At 41.1% G+C, this 21,436-nt stretch overlaps 1 protein-coding gene across 7 annotated transcripts in view; it reads right to left on the reverse strand.

Moving 5' to 3' along the window:
- HECW2 (HECT, C2 and WW domain containing E3 ubiquitin protein ligase 2) overlaps positions 1 to 21,436 on the reverse strand; it is a 412,125-nt gene that overhangs the window by 362,560 nt on the left and 28,129 nt on the right. Inside the window, exon 1 of one of the 7 annotated variants that reach the window (XM_081242423.1) lies at positions 8,904 to 9,425. The exons of the other annotated variants lie outside the window; for them this stretch is intronic. The gene's annotated coding sequence lies outside the window, so the exon portion shown is untranslated. Of the gene's footprint in view, positions 1 to 8,903; positions 9,426 to 21,436 lie in introns of those variants that run through there. 7 annotated transcript variants of the gene reach the window in all.

Genomic DNA, 21,436 nt, shown 5'->3' on the forward strand with positions numbered 1-21,436 from the left:
AATCTTCTATCCCCTAACATGTTTGTAAGATTTATCCATATATTTACATTTTAATGGTTCCAAAGAACACTTCATTAACCTAAATCCAATTTTGCCAGTCAAAACTATATTTTCTCCAATTTTTACCATTCTCACTCACTTTTAACATCTGCATATCCTTCCATGTCCACAGAAAAATCATATCTATAGGGGACTTCCCTGATGACAGAGTGGTTAAGAATCCTCCTGCCAATGCAGGGGACTCTGGTTCGATCCCTAATCCGGGAAGATCCCACATGCCGTGGAGCAACTACCGAAGCCCGTGTGCCACAACGACTGAGCCTACGCTCTAGAGCTGATGAGCCACAACTACTGAAGTCTGCGCGCCTAGAGCTTGTGCTCCACAGCAAGAGAAGCCACCGCAGGAGAAGCCCACACACCACAAAGAAAAGTAGCCCCTGCTCGCCGCAACTAGAGAAAGCCCACGTGCAGCAATGAAGACCCAATGCAGCCAAAAATAAATTAATTAAATCGTGTCTTTATTTCTTCCGCTTTAAAAAGCATTGTGGTAAAATATACATAAATCTTAAACATTTTAACCATTTTTATGTGTTCAATCAGTGGCAATAAGTAAATCCGTGCAACCATCACCACTATCCGTGACCAGAATGTTTTCATCACACCAGACAGAAATTTTCTGTCCTCTAAACAATAACTTCCCATCACCCTAACCCAAGGGGCTGCTCTGAAAAGGCTTGCTCTGGAGGGAAGCCCCTCCTCAGGGCCCTGCCTTTCCCCAGGACCCAGCACCCCACTCGGCTGTCACCCATCAGAAACAGCACCAAAATGCAGCCCCCAGCAGCAGCCCCTTCCCTTTTACTCACTTAAAGCCAAGGACAAGTTAAGCAATTATGTGCTTCTTTAACCTCCTCTCTCAATACGGCACCTTCAGAATGAAAAAAAGTGAAGTAGACAATTACATGTGATGTAGTATCCTTGATGGGATACTGAAACAGAAGAAACACACTGGGGAAAAACTAAGAAAACCTGAACACTATGGACTCTAGTTAACAATAATGTATCAATACCGTATTATCAATTATTGCAAATGTACCACTAATGTAAGACGTTAATAATAAAGGAAGTAGCTTCAAGATGGCGGAAGAGTAAGCCACGGAGATCACCTTCCTCCCCACAAATACATTAGAAATACATCTACATGTGGAACAACTCCTACAGAACACCTACTGAACGCTGGCAGAAGACCTCAGACCTCCCAAAAGGCAAGAAACCCCCCCAAGAACCTGGGTAGGGCAAAAGAACAAAGAAAAAACAGAGACAAAAGGGTAGGGACGGGACCTGCACCAGTGGGAGGGAGCCGTGAAGGAGGAAAGGTTTCCACACACTAGAAGCCCCTTCGCAGGCGGAGACTGCGGGTGGCGGAGGGGGAAAGCTTCAGAGCCATGGAAGAGAGCGCAGCAACAGGGGTGCGGAGGGCAAAGCGGAGAGATTCCCGCACAGAGGACCGGTGCCGACCAGAACTCACCAGCCCAAGAGGCTTGTCTGCTCGGCCGCCGGGGTGGGCGGGGCTGGGAGCTGAGGCTCGGGTTTCGGGTTTCGGTTGGAGCACAGGGAGAGGACTGGGGTTGGCGGCGTGAACACAGCCTACAGGGGGTTAGTGCGCCACGGCTGGCCGGGAGGGAGTCCGGGGAAAGGTCTAGACCTGCCTAAGAGGCAAGAGACTTGTTCTTCCCTCTTTGTTTCCTGGTGCGCGAGGAGAGGGGATTCAGAGCGCCGCTTAAAGGAGCTCCAGAGACAGGCGCGAGTCGCGGCTGAAAGCGCGAGCCCCAGAGACGGGCATGAGACGCTAAGGCTGCTGCCGCCGCCACCAAGAAGCCTGTGTGCAAACACAGGTCACTATCCACGCCCCCTTTCCGGGAGCCTGTGCAGCCCGCCACTGCCGGGGTCCCGGGATCCAGGGACAACTTCCCCGGGAGAACGCACGGTGCGCCTCAGGCTGGTGCAATGTCACGCTGGCCTCTGCCGCCGCAGGCTCGCCCCGCACTCCGTGCCCCTCCCTCCCCCACGGCCTGAGTGAGCCAGAGTCCCCGAATCAGCTGCTCCTTTAACCCTGTCCTGTCTGAGCAAAGAACAGACGCCCTCCAGCGACCTACACACAGAGGCAGGGCCAAATCCAAAGCTGAGACCCGGGAGCTGTGAGAACAAAGAAGAGAAAGGGAAATCTCTCCCAGCAGCCTCAGGAGCAGCAGATTAAATCCCCACAATCAACGTGATGTACCCTGAATCTGTGAAATACCTGAATAGACAATGAATCATCCCAAATTGAGGAGGTGGACTTTGGGAGCAAAGATATATATTTTTTTCCCTTTTTCTTTTTGTGACTGTGTATGTGTATGCTTCTGTGTGTGATTTTGTCTGTATAGCTTTGCTTTCACCATTTGTCCTAGGGTTCTGTCTGTCCGTTTTGCGGGGGGGGGGGGGTTATTACTTTAAAAAAATTTTTGTTAACAATTATTTATTTTTTATTTTAATAACTTTATTTTAGTTTAGTTTTTTTATATTATCTTCTTTCTTTCTGTCTGTCTTTTTCTCCCTTTTATTCTGAGCCATGTGGATGAAACGCTCTTGGTGCGCCAGCCAGGCATCAGGGCTGTGCCTCTCATGTGGGAAAGCCAAGTTCAGGACACTGGTCCACAAGACACCTCCCAGCTCCACATAATATCAAACAGCAAAAATCTCCCAGAGGTCTCCATCTCAAAGCCACGACCCAGATTCACTCAATGACCAGCAAGCTACAGTGCTGGACACCCTAGCCCAAACAACTAGCAAGACAGGAATACAACACCATCCATTAGCACAGAGGCTGCCTAAAATCATAAGGCCACAGACACCACAAAACACACCACCAGACGTGGACCTGCCCACCAGAAAGACAAGATCGAGGCTCACCCACTAGAACACAGGCACTAGTCCCCTCCACCAGGAAGCCTACACAACCCACTGAACTAACCTTAGCCACTGGGGACAGACACCAAAAAACAACGGGAACTACGAACCTGCAGCCTGCGAAAAGGAGAACCCAAACACAGTAAGTTAAGCAAAATGAGAACACAGAGAAACACACAGCAGATAAAGGAGCAAAGAAAAAACCCACCAGACCTAACAAATGAAGAGGAAATAGGCAGTCTACCTGAAAAATAATTCAGAATAATGATAGTAAAGATGATCCAAAATCTTGGAAATAGAATACAGAAAATACAAGAAACGTTTAACAAGGACCTAGAAGAACTAAAGAGGAAACAAACAATGATGAACAACACAATAAATGAAATTAAAAATTCTCTACAAGGGATCAATAGCAGAATAACTGAGGCAGAAGAACGGATAAGTGACCTGGAAGATAAAATAGTGGAAATAACTATTGCAGAGCAGAATAAAGAAAAAAGAATGAAAAGAATTGAGGACAGTCTCAGAGACCTCTGAGACAACAATAAACACACCAACATTCGAATTATAGGGGTCCCAGAAGAAGAGAAAAAGAAAGGGACTGAGAAAATATTTGAAGAGATTATAGTTGAAAATTTCCCTAATATGGGAAAGGAAATAGTTAATCAAGTCCAGGAAGCAGAGAGAGTCCCATACAGCATAAAACCAAGGAGAAACACGCCAAGACACTTATTAATCAAACTATCAAAAATTACATACAAAGAAAAAATATTAAAAGCAGCAAGGGAAAAACAACAAATAACACACAAGGGAATGCCCATAAGGTTAACAGCTGATCTTTCAGCAGAAACTCTGCAAACCAGAAGGGAGTGGCAGGACATATTTAAAGTGATGAAGGAGAAAACCCTACAACCAGATTACTCTACCCAGCAAGGATCTCATTCAGATTTGATGGAGAAATTAAAACCTCTACAGACAAGCAAAAGCTAAGAGAATTCAGCACCACCAAACCAGCTTTACAACAAATGCTAAAGGAACTGCTCTAGGCAGGAAACACAAGAGAAGGAAAAGACCTACAGTAACAAACTCAAAACAATTAAGAAAATGGTAATAGGAACATACATGTTCATAATTACCTTAAATGTCAATGTATTAAATGTTCCAACCAAAAGACATAGACTGGCTGCATGAATACAAAAACAAGATCCATATATATGCTGTCTACAAGTGACCCACTTCAGACCTAGAGACACATACAGACTGAAAGTGAGGGGATGGAAAAAGATATTCCATGCAAGTGGAAATCAAAAGAAAGCTGGAGTAGCAATTCTCATATCAGACAAAATAGACTTTAAAATAAAAACTATTACAAGAGACAAAGAAGGACACTACATAATGATCAAGGGATTGATCCAAGAAGGAGATATAACAATTGTAAATATTTATGCACGCAACACAGGAGCACCTCAATACATAGGGGAAATACTAACAGCCATAAGAGGAAAAACCGACAGTAACACAATCATAGTAGGGGACTTTAACACCCCGTTTTCACCAATGGACAGATCATCGAAAATGAAAATAAATAAGGAAACACAAGCTTTAAATGATACATTAAACAAGATGGACTTAATTGATATATATATAGGACATTCCATCCCAAAAAAACAGAATACACATTCTTCTCAAGTGCTCATGGAACATTCTCCAGGATAGATCATATCTTGGGTCACAAATCAAGACTTGGTAAATTTAAGAAAATTGAAATCGTATCAAGTATCTCTTCCGACCACAATGCTATGAGATTAGATATCAATTACAGGAAAAAGTCTGTAAAAAGTACAAACATATGGACGCTAAACAACACACTTAATAACCAAGAGATCACTGAATAAATCAAAGAGGAAATCAAAAAATACCTAGAAACAAATGACAATGAAAACACGACAACCCAAAACCTATGGGATGCAGCAAAAGCAGTTCTAAGAGGGAAGTTTATAGCAATACAATCCTACCTTAAGAAACAGGAAACATCTCGAATAAACAACCTAACCTTGCACCTTAAGCAATTAGAGAAAGAAGAACAAAAAACCCCAAAGGTTAGCAGAAGGAAAGAAATCATAAAGATCAGATCAGAAATACATGAAAAGAAATGGCGGAAAAAATAGCAAAGATCAATAAAACTAAAAGCTCATTCTTTGAGAAGATAAACAAAATTGATAAACCATTAGCCAGACTCATCAAGAAAAACAGGGAGAAGACTCAAATCAATAGAATTAGAAATGAAAAAGAAGTAACAACTGACACTGCAGAAATACAAAAGATCATGAGAGATTACTACAAGCAACTCTATGCCAATAAAATGGACAACCTGGAAGAAATGGACAAATTCATAGAAATGCACAACCTGCCAAGACTGAATGAGGAAGAAAGAGAAAATATGAACAGTCCAATCACAAGCACTGAAATTGAAACTGTGATTAAAAATTTTCCAACAAACAAAAGCCCAGGACCAGATGGATTTACAGGTGAACTCTATCAAACATTTAGAGAAGAGCTAACACCTATCCTTCTCAAACTCTTCCAAAATATAGCAGAGGGAGGAACACGTCCAAACTCATTCGTGAGGCCACCATCACCCTGATACCAAAACCAGACAAAGATGTCAAAAAGAAAGAAAACTACAAGCAATATCGCTGATGAACATAGATGCAAAAATCCTCAACAAAATACTAGCAAACAGAATCCTACAGCACATTAAAAGAATCATACACCATGATCAAGTGGGGTTTATCCCAGGAATGCGAGGATTCTTCAATATACGCAAATCAATCAATGTGATACACCATATTAACAAACTGAAAGAGAAAAACCATATGACCATCTCAGTAGATGCAGAGAAAGCTTTTGACAAAATTCAACACCCATTTATGATAAAAATCTTCCAGAAAGTAGGCATAGAGGGAACTGGCCTCAACATAATAAAGGCCATATGTGACAAACCCACAGCCAACATCATTCTCAATGGTGAAAAACTGAAACCATTTCCACTAAGATCAGGAACAAGACAAGGTTGCCCACTCTCACCACTATTATTCAACATAGTTTTGGAAGTTTTAGCCACAGCAATCAGAGAAGAAAAACAAATAAAAGGAATTCAAATCAGAAAAGAAGAAGTAAAGCTGTCACTGTTTGCAGATGACATGATACTATACACAGAGAATCCTAAAGATGCTACCAGAAAACTACTAGAGCTAATCAATGAATTTGGTAAAGTAGCAGGATAAAATATTAATGCACAGAAATCTCTAGCATTCCTATACACTAATGATGAAAAATCTGAAAGTGAAGTTAAGGAAACACTCCCATGTACCATTGCAACAAAAAGGATAAAATATTTAGGAATAACCCTACCTAAGGAGACAAAAGAACTGTATGCAGAAAATTATAAGACACTGATGAAAGAAATTAAAGATGATACAAATAGATGGAGGGATATACCATGTTCTTGGATTGGAAGAATCAACACTGTGAAAATGGCTATACTACCCAAAGCAATCTACAGATTCAATGCAATCCCTATCAAACTACCTCTGGCATTTTTCACAGAACTAGAACAAAAAATTTCACAATGTGTATGGAAACACAAAAGACCCCGAATAGCCAAAGCAATCTTGAAAAAGAAAAATGGAGCTGGAGGAATCAGGCTCCTGGACTTCAGACTATACTACATAGCTACAGTCATCAAGACACTATGGTACTGGCACAAAAACAGAAATATAGATCAATGGAACAGAACAGAAAGCCCAGAGATAAACCCAAGCACATATGGTCACCTTATCTTTGATAAAGGAGACAAGAATATACAGTGGAGAAAAGACAGCCTCTTCAATAAGTGGTGCTGGGAAAACTGGACAGCTACATGGAAAAGAATGAAATTAGAAGACTCCCTAACACCATACACAAAAATAAACTCAAAATGGATTAAAGACCTAAATGTAAGGCCAGACACTATCAAACTCTTAGAGGAAAACATAGGCAGAACACTCCATGACATAAATCACAGCAAGATCCTTTTTGACCCACCTCCTAGAGAAATGGAAATAAAAATAAAAATAAACAAATGGGACCTAATGAAACTTCAAAGCTTTTGCACAGCAAAGGAAACCATAAACAAGAGGAAAAGACAACCCTCAGAATGGGAGAAAATATTTGCAAATGAAGGAACTGACAAAGGATTAATCTCCAGTATTTACAAGCAGCTCATGCAGCTCAATATCCAAAAAACAAACAACCCAATCCAAAAATGGGCAGAAGACCTAAATAGACATTTCTCCAAAGAAGATATACAGATTGCCAACAAACACATGAAAGAATGCTCAACGTCATTAATCATTAGAGAGATGCAAATCAAAACTACAATGAGATATCATCTCACACCGGTCAGAATGGCCATCATCAAAAAATCTACAAACAATAAATGTTGGAGAAGGTGTGGAGAAAAGGGAACCCTCATGCACTGTTGGTGTGAATGTAAATTGATACAGCCACTATGGAGAACAGTATGGAGATTCCTTAAAAAACTAAACATAGAACTAGCATACAACCCAGCAATCCCACTACTGGGCATACACCCTGAGAGAACCATAATTCAAAAAGAGTCATGTATCACAATGTTCACTGCAGCTCTATTTACAATAGCCAGGACATGGAAGCAACCTAAGTGTCCATCGACAGATGAATGGATAAAGATGTGGCACATATATACAATGGAATATCACTCAGCCATAAAAAGGAACAAAATTGAGTTATTTGTAGTGAGGTGCATGGACCTAGATTCTCTCAGAAAGAGTGAAGTAAGAAAGAGAAAAACAAATACCATATGCTAACACATATATATGGAATCTAAGAAAAAAAAATGGTCATGAAGGACCTAGGGGCAAGACAGGGATAAAGACACTGACCTACTAGAGAATGGACTTGAGGATATGGGGAAGGGGAAGCTGTGACAAAGTGAGAGAGTGGCATGGGCATATATACAATACCAAACATAAAATAGATAGCTAGTGGGAAGCAGCCTCATAACATAGGGAGATAAGCTCGGTGCTTTGTGACTACCTAGAGGGGTGTGATAGGGAGGGTGGGAGGGAGGGAGGGAGATGCAAGAGGGAAGAGATACGGGAATATATGTATATGTATAACTGATTCACTTTGTTATAAAGCAGAAACTAACACACCATTGTAAAGCAATTATACTCCAATAAAGATGTTAAAAAATTAAAATTAAAAAAAAATAATAAAGGAAATCGTGTGTGTATGTGGGGCGGGAGGGAGTGTAATAAGGGCACTCCATACTCATAACTTTTCAGTAAATCTAAAACCGTTTGTTTGGTTTTTTTTAGGCCAATTACAAAATAAAGTGAGGCAGGAGCTCTTGTGATGACCTCATGTGTCAGAGAGCCCCTCCTCTTGAGCACCAGACATCCTAACGGGGCAGTGAGTGGCTCTGGTTCTCGCGGAAAAGGGTCCACACATGGCCATTCCTAGTGAGCTCAGGAGCAGGCCCCTCCGTGACCGCGAAACCCAACTCTGTCCCAGTGGTTCCAGCAACCTAATTATGCTCCCAGAAGACCATGGGCCTGTTAAGGTCTTCCAGACACTGGTACTGATGATGGAAATAGAGGGGACACAAGTGACAGGTGGGTCTCACAGAGGAGGGCAGAGTCCCTTCTGGAGGTGTTGCACAGACCCCCTCAGGGTGCAGGAGCCACCTGGGGGAGGGCCTGCAGGTTGAGCAGGTTGACACCTGGGTCCAAGCCTGGTTCCTTCACTCCAGGCTGTGCACCCTCAGCAGTCGCCCCGTCTATGACACTGACCCTTCACTGCTGTTGGAAAGATCTAGTAAGACAACAAAAGTCAAGTGGTTTGCACCCAGAGGGTGCAGGCCCGCCACGTACCCACTCTCTACGACTGATTCCTGAAGTCAGCCGAGGACAGGGACACTACTCTGCTCAACATGTGCTCTATGGTCAGTTTTCTGGGCAGATGGAACAGGATGCCTGCTTCCTGGGGCCGCTGCGTCCTGCCAGGTCTTTGTCCTGCTTCTTGCTCAGCAGTGCGTTCCATGCACCCTGCCTCATCTAGGGCTGGGGCAACCTTGTTCTCTCCACAACACTGTACCCATTTCACAGGCAAGGGAACTGAGGGCCAGATCACCTTTCAGGTGGGCTCTTTATTTTGCAAGTGTTCGAACCTGACTTGCCCACGGCAGTGTGCGGAACCCTGGTTTTGAGTCTAGGTCTCTCCGGCCCTTTGGCCCGGTAGATAAAAACCGCGGCTCCTACCAAAAAAAAAAAAAACACTTTTGGTTAAGGTTTCTATCTATGCAGGCAGATTATAACACAAGCAATTTTCATAAATGTTGCTTCTACAGACATTTTCCCAGAAAAACCTACAAGAAATGGTAAGCAAAGCATATTTACCCAACGACCTACCTTGTTTCAGGCAATGCTATAATATCCTAGGTTGAACTGGCCCATGGACCATTTCTCACGAGGTGTGTGAACCACCAGGTAAAGGCAAGAGAGGGCATGATTCAGCGGTTCGAGGGGACAGTCATTTGTCAGGGTCTAGTTGACAGGCTTCACTGATGAGCAAAGGACCTTAAAGGAAAGACGACAATGTAACCTGCTGGGCTACACTGACCTCAGAGGCTTGCCCAATTCTTGGGTTTTCAACCATCAGAGAAGATTTGTTTCTTTGTCAGTTCTATTTGAGATGTGCAGTACTCTGACCCTGGCTCCCTGCTTACCTTTCTGAGCTGTATCTCCGTCTGTAATCTCAGGCTGGAATCTGACACTAGTCTGATTAACTCATCTACTGGCTAGTGCCCTGGCCATGCAGAGGTAGACAGACCGGCTTAGATCCTAATTCTTGCTTAGCAGTCTCCATCCACACTTCATTTCCTGGTCCTGATAATCAGTTTTATTACAAATACAGTCAATATAACGATGCTAAAGGAACCTTATTTACACCCAAGAAGATTAACGACTAAAAAGAATTTCTAATGAAATCAATAAAGATTTTAAATCTTTCATGCCTTATTGCTTGCACGTAAGCAAGACAGTGCTAAACATTCAAACTTCCAATTAGGATAAAATCTAAGTATTTGTCTTTTTGCCCAGTAAAAAGTCCATAGTCTTGGGGCTTCCCTGGTGGCGCAGTGGTTGAGAGTCCGCCTGCCGATGCAGGGGACACGGGTTCGTGCCCCGGTCTGGGAGGATCCCACATGCCACGGAGCGGCTGGGCTTGTGAACCATGGCCGCTGAGCCTGCGCGTCCGGAGCCTGTGCTCCGCCACGGGAGAGGCCACAACAGTGAGAGGCCCGCATACCGCCAAAAAAAAAAAAAAAAAAGTCCATAGTCTGCAAGGGGAACTAGGAAATTCAATAAAATCCAAATGTTCTTCTCATCTCCATCACAGCAAGCCAGGTAAACAGCTCTATCTGCTGAATAAGTTAAGAAAGAGCCAAAGAAATGCAATACCATAGGGACCAAAAAACTAAGTCTCACAGTGAAACCAACCAAGAGACACACCCACTTCATTTTATTAGGAAGAAACACAATAACTCTTATAGCCAAAGACAGGGGCAGGAATTTAAGTGAAAAGAAACAGTAACTGGGTGCTATTTTTCACAAACATTTATATGAGATCTTAAAAGATCAAAAAATTTCAAGCCATTGTTAAAAAGTGACAGACTATAGAAAACACAACTATCTTGAGTCATTCCACTCTTGGAAGTGGAAAGACTAATATTTGTAGACACCACATAACAGAAGTTGGCTTCTATTTGTTGCTCAAACTCAATTCCAGATGATGAATCAGAATATACAAATGCTTGAATTCAATATGCTTCTTTATATATGTGTACATTTTCCCCACTCTACATAAAGATTTACATCTCTGCAGTACTATATGGCTTCAAGTCATCTAAATATAATATCCAGTAATTTTGTTTAAATGGTAAACATGATTATAAATTTCTTTTAAACTTAGATGTGTAATAATTACTCCCTGATTTGGAAGAGAATAAATATGAATTGAAACTTACACTAAATCCTGAGGAAATATAATTTAATACAGTCATGCATTCCTTTCATAAACTTCTGCAATCTGACTTCAGGATTCAAATCTTGCCTGAAACTCTCTTCTCCATGGTCATCGGTGACCTCCTTCATTTTATAAGCAATACTTCTCATTCTCGAATTTCTTTTCCTAGCATTTCTAACTGTTGACTATCACTCTTTCTTGACATTCTCTACTAATAAAATTAATTTGTATAACGGGACCCACAAAATGGAGACCACCCCAGTGGTCCAGACCACCTCACAAATCTAAACCTAAGACAGCCTGCACTTATGGGAAACATCTGTCAAAGTATCCTAACATACACCAATCACAGTCCTCCAACTTAGCTTTAACCAGCTTCCCTTACCCTAGAAAATAGGATCTGCTAGCCAGGAAGCCCCCAACCTCCTAGCCAACCACGCCTTCCTTCCCTGCCGCCTCTTCTAACGCTCTATGAAACTCCCTCTTGCCCCAAATCCCTCAGGAACAGTGCTCCACTGCTTGTGGGGCACTGAACTCCCCCAATCCATGGATTATTTCTCTTGAATAAAGGACATCAAGCTCACTACTAAACTGTATTATTTTTGTCATTGGGCATTTCTCTCCAGCTTTCATAACCAAACACCACCCTGAATCACTTCGTACCCTTCTCTTCCTATCTCAGTTAATTCAAATATTATTATTGGAATACCTCAGGCCCTCAGCTGCCTGGAAATCCTTCTAAGTTTTCCCTACGCAGCTCTCTGGTCCACTTCCATGACACCTATTTCTTATTTTCTTCACTCTCCTCAAAATTTCCAGACAGCCTCTATCTGTCTCACTCACAGAAGACAATTTAACCTTCAACTTCAGAGAAAACAGAAATACAGCCCATTAGCAGAATAATCTTACTATTAAAAGAAGAAGCACTGAGTACAGAGAATGGTACCGGGAGTTATTTCATTGTTTCCTAAATCACCACTTCCAGACATGACCCCTTTGAGAGGCACGGAGAAGTCCTTCCTGTCTTCTGCTTCCTTGTGGTTCCTTAAGTGTCTTCGCTCCCTGGCCAGAGCCCTAGACTCCCTCTCACCTTCCTCTGCCGCCGCCCCAGAGTCTCCACCATTCGATTCCACTGGATTTTCCTTCAGTGGAAGAGGGTTGGAGGCCAGAATGGCAGTGAAGGGGAGGATCTTTCCACTTCAGAGAATCAAGAAAAAGGAATTTCCAGATCCAGCCTGAGACTGACGTCTGAGTCTCTGGGACCCTCTCAACATACCCCTAGACCCTGAAACACCTCCAGATTTCCATCCCACCTTACCAAAACTGTTCCCATTAACGTAGCTTGGTCAAGTCCCCAGAAGGGAGACGGCTGTGCACCAAGCCCCGGGAAGGCTGAGAGTAGTGGGGCCCAACAGGAGGAAAATCCCGTCCTTTCTCATGGGCTCTTAGGTTTTACTACAGCTGCTTTCTAGGAATCAAATTTAGATAAGCTAGAAGCTAACAACTGTTTTTGCAAGACATTAGAAAATGTATTTCACATGCAAATAATGGTTCTTCTCCAGAAACACCATTTTGTTCAAATCCTGCTCAACAGTATGGATTACATGCAGTAATTCTACTATACCTGAAAGAGTTTTGAAACCCAGTTAATTAAAGTTGTGGGTTAGCCAACGAAAGTCAGAAACGTAAGTTTATAACTCCCCTATAACCTGAAGGTACTGGCACTCTTTCAAGTTCTTCAATCATTCATCAAGTATGTATGAAGCCTCTGTCTCATGTCTGATACTACACTAGGCTCTGGGCACACAATGGAGAATAAAACAGATACGTCCACTGCTTAAAGACTATTGAGGAGACGGATTAAAAAACAAGTAAAAAGTAAGTAGAGCATTACAAATGGTAACAGATGCTTGCATTACACGCTGCGACAATATTATACTCCCAGGCACTACCCAGTTGCCATCAGGCTCCTTAGCAGGATGAAGCAATGACCAAGAAAACACAGTAGAAAATTGCTCCAAATTGTTGGTCTAGAAGACATCTTCATTTAACTCTGATTTGTAAAACAACAGTCTGGAGAGGTCTACAGGCTGATGACTCACTGGACCAAAGGGGACTCTTACACAGCTTAATATTCAAATTGATGCCCCACATACTACATGAGTGTTTAACCAAAGGTTCCATTAACTTGAGCCATCAACAATATCCAACCGGGGCTTCCCTCGTGGCGCGGTGGTTGACAGTCCGCCTGCCAATGTAGGGGACACGGGTTCGTGCCCCGGTCCAGGAGGATCCCACGTGCCGCGGAGCGGCTGGGCCCGTGAGCCATGGCCGTTGAGCCTGTGCGTCCGGAGCCCGTGCTCCGCAACGGGAGAGGCCACAGCAGTGAGAGGCCCGCGTACCGAAAAAAAAAAAAAAAAAAAAAAAACAATATCCAACCCACACAAGTCTCAGAACACATTTACATGACAGTTGTCATTTTCACAAAACCAATAAAGTCTCTTCAGTCAGTAACCTCAGCATCTCACTCAAATGACCCAACCCCAAGTGCACAGAAGCCATGGAGTTGTTCACCAGGAAAGGTACCTCACAGATATCTCAGAGGGAGGTGGGAGGGTTCTTTTTTTAAAGATTTCTTAATTACAATGGCAGAAAATAAGCAACTCCTGATTTACCCTCCTTGGCTCATTGTCTTCTCAGTGACATTTTCATGGTCCTGGAAGCTCCACAAATGGTTCAATGGCTTATCAAAAAACTGGAGAAACGTCTCCTAACTAACCCCATTTCATCTGAGATCTAAATCGAAGAAGGAGAGAGGTAATCAGAATTTCATCCCAAAATATGTGTGCCCCCCAACCCCAGTCTGGGCTTTGCACACAGAGGGAAGCAAACTACTCCCTCATACTGCTTTCTAAAGCAGCTGGGAGCTACTCTCCTACGCCAATACTTCTCTTGTACTAATTCTACTTTAATGCCCACAGACCACACTTCCCAGCAGGCAGTGGGGCTGAGAGGTACTCTGATCCACAAAAATGAAGTCAATCATTGGATAAGTTCAGCCTAGAAGAACAATAAGCGGTAGGCTCTGTGGCGTACAAACTGCTGCCTTAGAAATTACTTGCAGTGTTTTCAGATCATCCCAGAATAAATTCTCACCCTTATAAAAAGATAGCAAAGACAAGAGATCAGAAAATCCCTGCTTTAGACAACAGATCCACAAACAATAAAGACCACAGTAACACAGTACACAGCACTCAGCCCTCTAGCTTAAAGGCCAAAAGGAGACTATAAAACCTAAAAGGTAAACCCAGAATAAGGACACCAAGAATAACGATAAATATGGCCTACGTCAAGAATGAACAGATTTCTCCTCAGGTAAGACTAAGTAAGGAAGAAAAGTCAATATAGGTCCTATCAAAACATCTCACTTCATAAAAGGCACAAGTTATATACAAAATTTTATCAGAGGACAGAATGCACTTCAGATCTATGGGCAAAGGAAGAACTGGATAATAAAATAAGAACAGCAATAATAATAATAAAAAGCACAGACACTATGACTAACTACTTGGAAAGAAAATTCATAGGCCCCATAAAAATACAGGCGTACCTTGCTTTATGGCACTTAGCAGGTCTTGCTTGCGTTTTTAACATGTTGAAGGTTAGTGGCAACTCTGCATCAAGCAAGTCTATTGGAGCCATTTTTCCAACAGCATTTGCTCACTTCGTGTCTCTGTGTCACATTTTAGTAATTCTCACAATTTTTCAAACGTTTTCATTATTATTATATTTGTTACAGTGATCTGTGATCAGTGATCTTTGATGTTACTATTAAAATTGCTTGGGGGAGCCACGAAATGCACCCATATAAGACGATGAACTTAATCGATAAATGTGTGTGCGTTCTGACTGCTCCACTGACCAGCCATTCCTCTGTCTCACTCCCTCTCCTCAGGCCTCCCTCTTCCCTGAGACACAATAATATTGAAATTAGACCAGTTAACAGTTAGACCAGTTATCAATCCTTCAATGGTCTCTAAGTGTTCAAGTGAACGTAAGAGCCAGGTGTCTCTAACTTTAAATCAAAAACTAGCAATGATTAAACTTAGTGAGGAAGGCGTGTCGAAAGCTGAGATAGGCCAAAAGCTAGGCTTCTTGTGCCAAATGGTCAGCCATGCTGTGAATGAATGTAAAGGAAAAGTTCCTGAAGGAGATTACAAGTGCTACTCCACTGAACACACAAACGATGAGAAAATGAAACAACCTTATTGCTGATATAGAGAAAGTTTTAGTGGCCTGGATAGAAGATCAAACCAGCCACAACATTCCCTTAAGCCAAAGCCTAATCCAGAGCAAGGCCCTAGCTCTCTTCAATACTATGAAGGCTAAGAGAGGTGAGGAACGTGCATTAGAAGAGTTGAAGCTAGCAGAGTTTGGTTCACGAGGTTTAAGGCATGAAGCCCTCTCCGTAACATAAAAGTGCAAGGTGAAGCAGCAAGTGTAGTAGTTGCAGCAAGTTATCCAGAAGATCTAGCTAAGAGTATGAATGAAAGTGGCTACAATAAACAACAGATTTTCAGTGTAGACAAAACAGCCTTACACTGGAAGAAGATGCCATCTAGGACTTTCACAGCTAGAGAGAAGTCAACGACTGGCTTCAAAGCTTCAGCGGACAGGCTGACTCTTTTGTTAGGGGCTAACACAGCTGGTGACTTTAAGTTGAAGCCAATGCTCATTTACCATTCTGAAAATCCTAGTGTCCTTAAGAATTATGCTAAATCTACTCTGCCTGTGCTCTAAAAATGAAACAAGACAGTCTAGATGACAGTATATCTGTTCACAACATGGTTTACTGAATATTTTAAACCCACTGTTGAGACCTACTACTCAGAAGAAAAAAAAAGATTCCTTTCAAACTATTACTGCTTATTGACAATGAACCTGGTCACCCAAGAGCTCTGATGGATATGTACTGTGAAATCAAATGTTGTTTTCATGCCTGCTAAATGCAACATCCATTCTGCAGCTGATGGATCAAGGAGTAATTTTGACGTTCAAGTCTTATTTCTGCTTAAGAATTACATTTCATAAGGCTATAGCTGCCACAGATAGTGCTATTACTCTGATAAGTCAAGGCAAGGTAAATGTAAAACCTCTAGAATGGATTCACCATTCCAGGTGCCATTCAGAACATGTGTGATTCATGGGAAGAGGACAAAATATAAACATTAACAGGAGTTTGGAAGAAGTTGATTTCGACCCTTATGGATGACTTTGAGGGGTTCAAGACTTCAGGAGAGGAAGTAACTACAGGTACAGTGGAAATAGTAAGAGAACTAGAATTAGAAGTGGAGCTCCAAGATGTGATTGAATTGCTACAATCTCATGAAAAAACTTGAATGAATGAGGAGTTGCTTCTTATGGATGAGGAAAGAGAGTAGTTTCTTGAGATGGAATCTACTCCTGGTGAAGATGCTATGAAGATTGTTGAATGGCAACAAAAGATTTAGAATATTACAGAAACTTCGTTGATAAAGCAGCAGCAGGGTTTGAGAGGACTGACTCCAATTTTGAAAGAAGTTCTACCGTGGGTAAAATGCTGTCAGACAGCATTGCATGTTACAGAGAAATTGTTTGTGAAAGGAAAACTCAGTCAATGTGGCAGACTTCACTGCCGTCTTATTTTAAGAAATCGCCACAGCCACCCCCAGCCTTCAGCGACCACCACCGTGATCAGTCAGCGGCCATCAGCTTCGAGGCAAGACCCTCCACCAGCAAAAGGACTATGGCGTGCTGAAGGCTCAGATGATGGTTAGCATTTTTAGCAATAAAGAATTTTTTATTAAGGTATATACATTATTCTTTTAGACATAATACTATTGCACACTTAGTAGACTAGAGTACAGTGCAAACATAACTTTCATCTGCACTGGGAAACCAAAAAATTCATATGACTTGCTTTATTGCATTTTTGGATTTACTCTGGTGTTCTGTAAGCTAATATGCAGTATCTCCAAGGTACTCCTGTAAACTACAAAAGGATTCAAGAGTTAATTTTTTTTTAAAAGAAATCATCATGTCATCTACTTTAAACATTCTGTTTAAATTGCATTAGTGGCTTTCCATTGCTCTTCCTATAAAAGACCAAAATCTACAACAGGACCTAGAAGTCCATACATGGTCTGGCTTCAAAATTCCTCTCCAGCCATAAAACTTGGCACAATCACAGTTCATCTTGATGTCTGTGCTTCAGCAACAATGGCCTCTGCCAGGGCCTGAAATGCCGTCCTCCACTACCTCCTTGCTGTGATTTAACGATGATCTTACTTCAGAGTTTATCTCAAGGTCACTTCCCGAGAAAAGCCATCCTGGGTCTCCCTGAGCAGGTCAGTTACCTCCATTTCTATATTACCACTTACCTCTCCTTCATAAATTAAGGGCTACTTTCCACTAGACTGAAACTCCAAAATGGTAAGGATTATTCCTTTTTTTCACACAATTGACTTAGCACCACCATGTAAGAGGCACTCAGTAAAGATCTGTGAAATCAGTGTGAATGAAGACTTGAACTAAAACATGGAAGATCATATAGTCTTGAGGTGGAGACAGACATCCTGAGCATAACACAGAGGCAGAAACCATAAAGAAAAAAACTGATCAATTTGACTAACAACAAAAAAAGAAAATCTCTATCAAAAACATTTTGAACAAACTTAAAAGTCAAATTTAAAACTGGAGAAAATATTTGCAGTACCACTCATCGAAAGTTGATAGCCTTAAAAAACAAAAAGCTTTTTACAAATCAATAACCCCCCCCACAAAATGTGCAAAGGACACAGAGAAGCAGTCTCAGTATAATAGTTTCTAAACATAAAGAAATTCAGTATCAAAAGAAAAATTTTTTTAATTTTATGCAAAAATGATTTTTTATCTACCAAATTGGCAATTTTTTAAAATTACAATTTTCACCATTAGAAGATATGAAAACCAAATTTCATATATTCTAAGTGGGAATAGAAGATCTGTAGAACTTCCCTGGAGGTCAGTTTTGTAATAGGTACAAAAGTGAATATAGCCTTTGATGTAGCAATTCCTCTTCCAAGGACTTAGCCCAAGGGGGGGAAAAATCACTAGAGAATTATTTATAAATAATGAAAGACTACAATAATGAGATACCACTACACATCTATTAGAATGGCCAAAATCCAGAACACTGACAATACTGAATGCTGTGAGGATGTGGGACAACAAAAACTCTCATTCACTGCTGGTGGAAATGTAAAATGGTACAGTCACTTTAGAAACAGTTTGGTGGTTTCTTACAAAACTAAACAGCTCTTAACATATGACTGTGCAATCACGCTCCTTGGTATTTATTCAAAGGAGCTGGGAACTTGTGTCTACACAAAAACCTGCACACAGATGTTTATGGCAGCTTTATTCATGATTGCCCAAACTTGGAAGCAACCAAGATGTCCTTCAATAGGTGAATGGATAAATTGTGACACATCCAGACAATGGAATATTATTTAGTGCTAAAAAGAAATGAGCTAGCAAGCCATGAAAAGTCATGGAGGAATCTTAAATGCATATTACAACATGAAAGAAACCAGTCTAAGAAAACCATGTGCTGAATAATTCCAACTGTATGACATGCTGGAAAAGGCACAACTATGGAGACAGAAAGATCAATGGTTGGGGAAGGGGGCAGATGAACAGGTGGGGCACAGAGGATTTTTAGGGTAGTGATATTACAATGATGGATATATGTCATTATACATTTTTCCAAACACACTGCATGTACAACACCAAGAGTGATGTTGATAATGGAGAAGACTGAGTACATGTGAGTGCAGGGGCTATATGAGAAATCTCTGTACTTTCCTCTCAATTCTATTGTAGCTAAAAACTGCTCTAAAATAATTGTCTTAAAAAATGAAAAACTAAAAACAATAGAAGAAACAAATTTTAGGACATAAAATGCCAATGAAATCATGTAATAGAAGAATATTCAATGACATGGGAAAATATTACTAATGTAATAAGTAAAAAAGGTGGGTTTTAAACAAAGTCCTACTATATAGCACAGGGAATTATATTCAATATCCTGTGAAAACCATAATGGAAAAGAATGTGAAAAGAATGTATATATATGTATAACTGAATCACTTTGCTGTCCAGTAAAATTAACACAACAATGTAAATCAACTATACTTCAGTAAAATAATTTTGTTTTAAAAAGGTGGGTTTAAAACCAATATAATTTTGGTTTCCTTATGTAAAACATGTACATAGGGAAAAAGAAAGAAGATTGGGAAGATATACTAAAATGTCAACATCAGTTATCGTTAGGCGGAGAATTACGGTGACTTTCATTTTGTTTTATTTTACATTTTCCACAGTGAACATTTCTGCTGTGTAATCAGAGAAAAATTAATGACAAAAATTAATAATAACTAACACTATTATAAAATATGCTTACCATGTGCCAACTACTATTATAAGCACTTTATATATATTACCTCATTTATCCTATGAGGAAGGTAGTAATCCTATGAAGTAGGCACCATTCTTATCCCCATTTTACAGAAGAATAAATGTAATTTAAATGAGATAATTCTTCATTTGCCAATTGTCTTAAACCTGATTAAGAAAACTAACATTTTCCAAACAGCAACCACTTGAAAACAATAAAGGCACTAAATCTATATTAAAATCAGAGCCTCCAAGCTCAGACTTGGGCCATGGGCTCAGATTCAGGGAGAGAGAAGAGAGAGAAGAAAGAGGCTATAATCAGCCACAGTGAGAACACAGATAAATTAGGGATTTTGTGCCACATTTGCTAGTTTCCCAATGTAAGCAGAGTTCTGAATTCAGCTGTAGAACTTTATACTGAACCCTATATCCTTTCTGAACTATAAAGAAAATCTCCCTTTCCAGGGGACACATGAGCGTACTTTTTGAAACCAGTGTCTCATTTCATAGCGTTCCTCATGAAAAAGAACTCCACATACTGCAACCACTCGAACATGATTAATTCACCAAAGCCCTTTTCACCACAAGTCAACGTTACACATACCCTCCCTCTCTTTTTCCTGACTCTGACTACATGCTGGCATATCCTCTGTGTAAGATGGAAGATTCTCAGCTTTCTGGACATTTAGTCACTGCAAGCTATGATCCAGCTGATAAACCTGCCAGGTTGAAGACACTGTGCCTTTGAAGGCCAACATCTGCCATGGTGGTAATAACAAAAGATGACGCTCACCCAGCAAAGAATCACTTGGAAATATATCTGATGGACAAAAATACCAGAAGCTACTCAGCTTAGCTGAGGCAGGCATGAAAAAAACTGGTAAGCAATTATTTACTATACCAAATGTATGAAGTAATGCATAGTTACCTTTCCATGGGCACCTACTCTACACCAGGCACAGTATTAGGCTCTTAATATATTATCTCATTAGGGCCTCACAACAACCTTGGGAGGTATGAATCAACCCTACTTTTACAATTATGGAACTCAAAAGTCAGAGATTAAATAACTGGTCTCAAAACTAATAAGCAGGAGAGCTGGGATTCAAATCCACATCCACCTAATTCCAAATCCAATGCTCTTTTCACTGCACCATATTGCCACCCTCCATCTAGCAGTTCTCAGTGGACCTCCCACCTGAGGGAGCCAATAAGATGTACCTGCAGTCTGCCACTGGCTTAAGGTATCTGCTTCAACAACACATATATTAGTCTATCAGAGTCACATCTGACTCGTCCATCCCTCAGAAATATCTAGGGATGTGTGGGAGTCTCATATGAGTGGAAGAGGGTCAATTCCTTCACCATCATCCCAGATGTAGTAAACATCTGGAAAGCTAAGAAATATGTATGAAAATATTTATATCAAGCTGTCGTGAACATTACTAAAGCTAATGCTGGGCTAAAGTGAGTTATCCACACCTAGAGTTCAGCTGATTACTTCTCACGGGGTTATGCAGTAAGTGGGTCCCTCTGCCCCAACCGTCCAGAGTCATGGAACAAACAGGCCATGCTACTGTGCTTAGGGAGCCCTGGCAGAGTTAGGATGCAAACAACCGAGGCAACCTAAAGCTTTTCTTCATAGAGCTTTCCCTTCATGTTGAAGCATGACTTCAAAAATGTAACCACCTGGTATCACAGTACAAAGAATATACGAAGCAGGAAAAGGGAGGAAAGTATTTGAGCACTCCAGCCTACGACTAAGAAAATGACAAAAAAAACAAACCAAAAAGAAACCACTTCTTAAAAATAATTTTCTTGGTCTTCGGGAAACATCTCTTTCAGTCGTCCCAGAAGGAACAGTGTGGGGAAGGTTAATATCTAACAACTGTACTGACCCAAGAGT

This window comes from Mesoplodon bidens, assembly GCF_964165515.1.
Source record: "Mesoplodon bidens genome assembly, chromosome: 8".
NCBI classification, from domain to species: Eukaryota; Metazoa; Chordata; class Mammalia; order Artiodactyla; family Ziphiidae; genus Mesoplodon; species Mesoplodon bidens.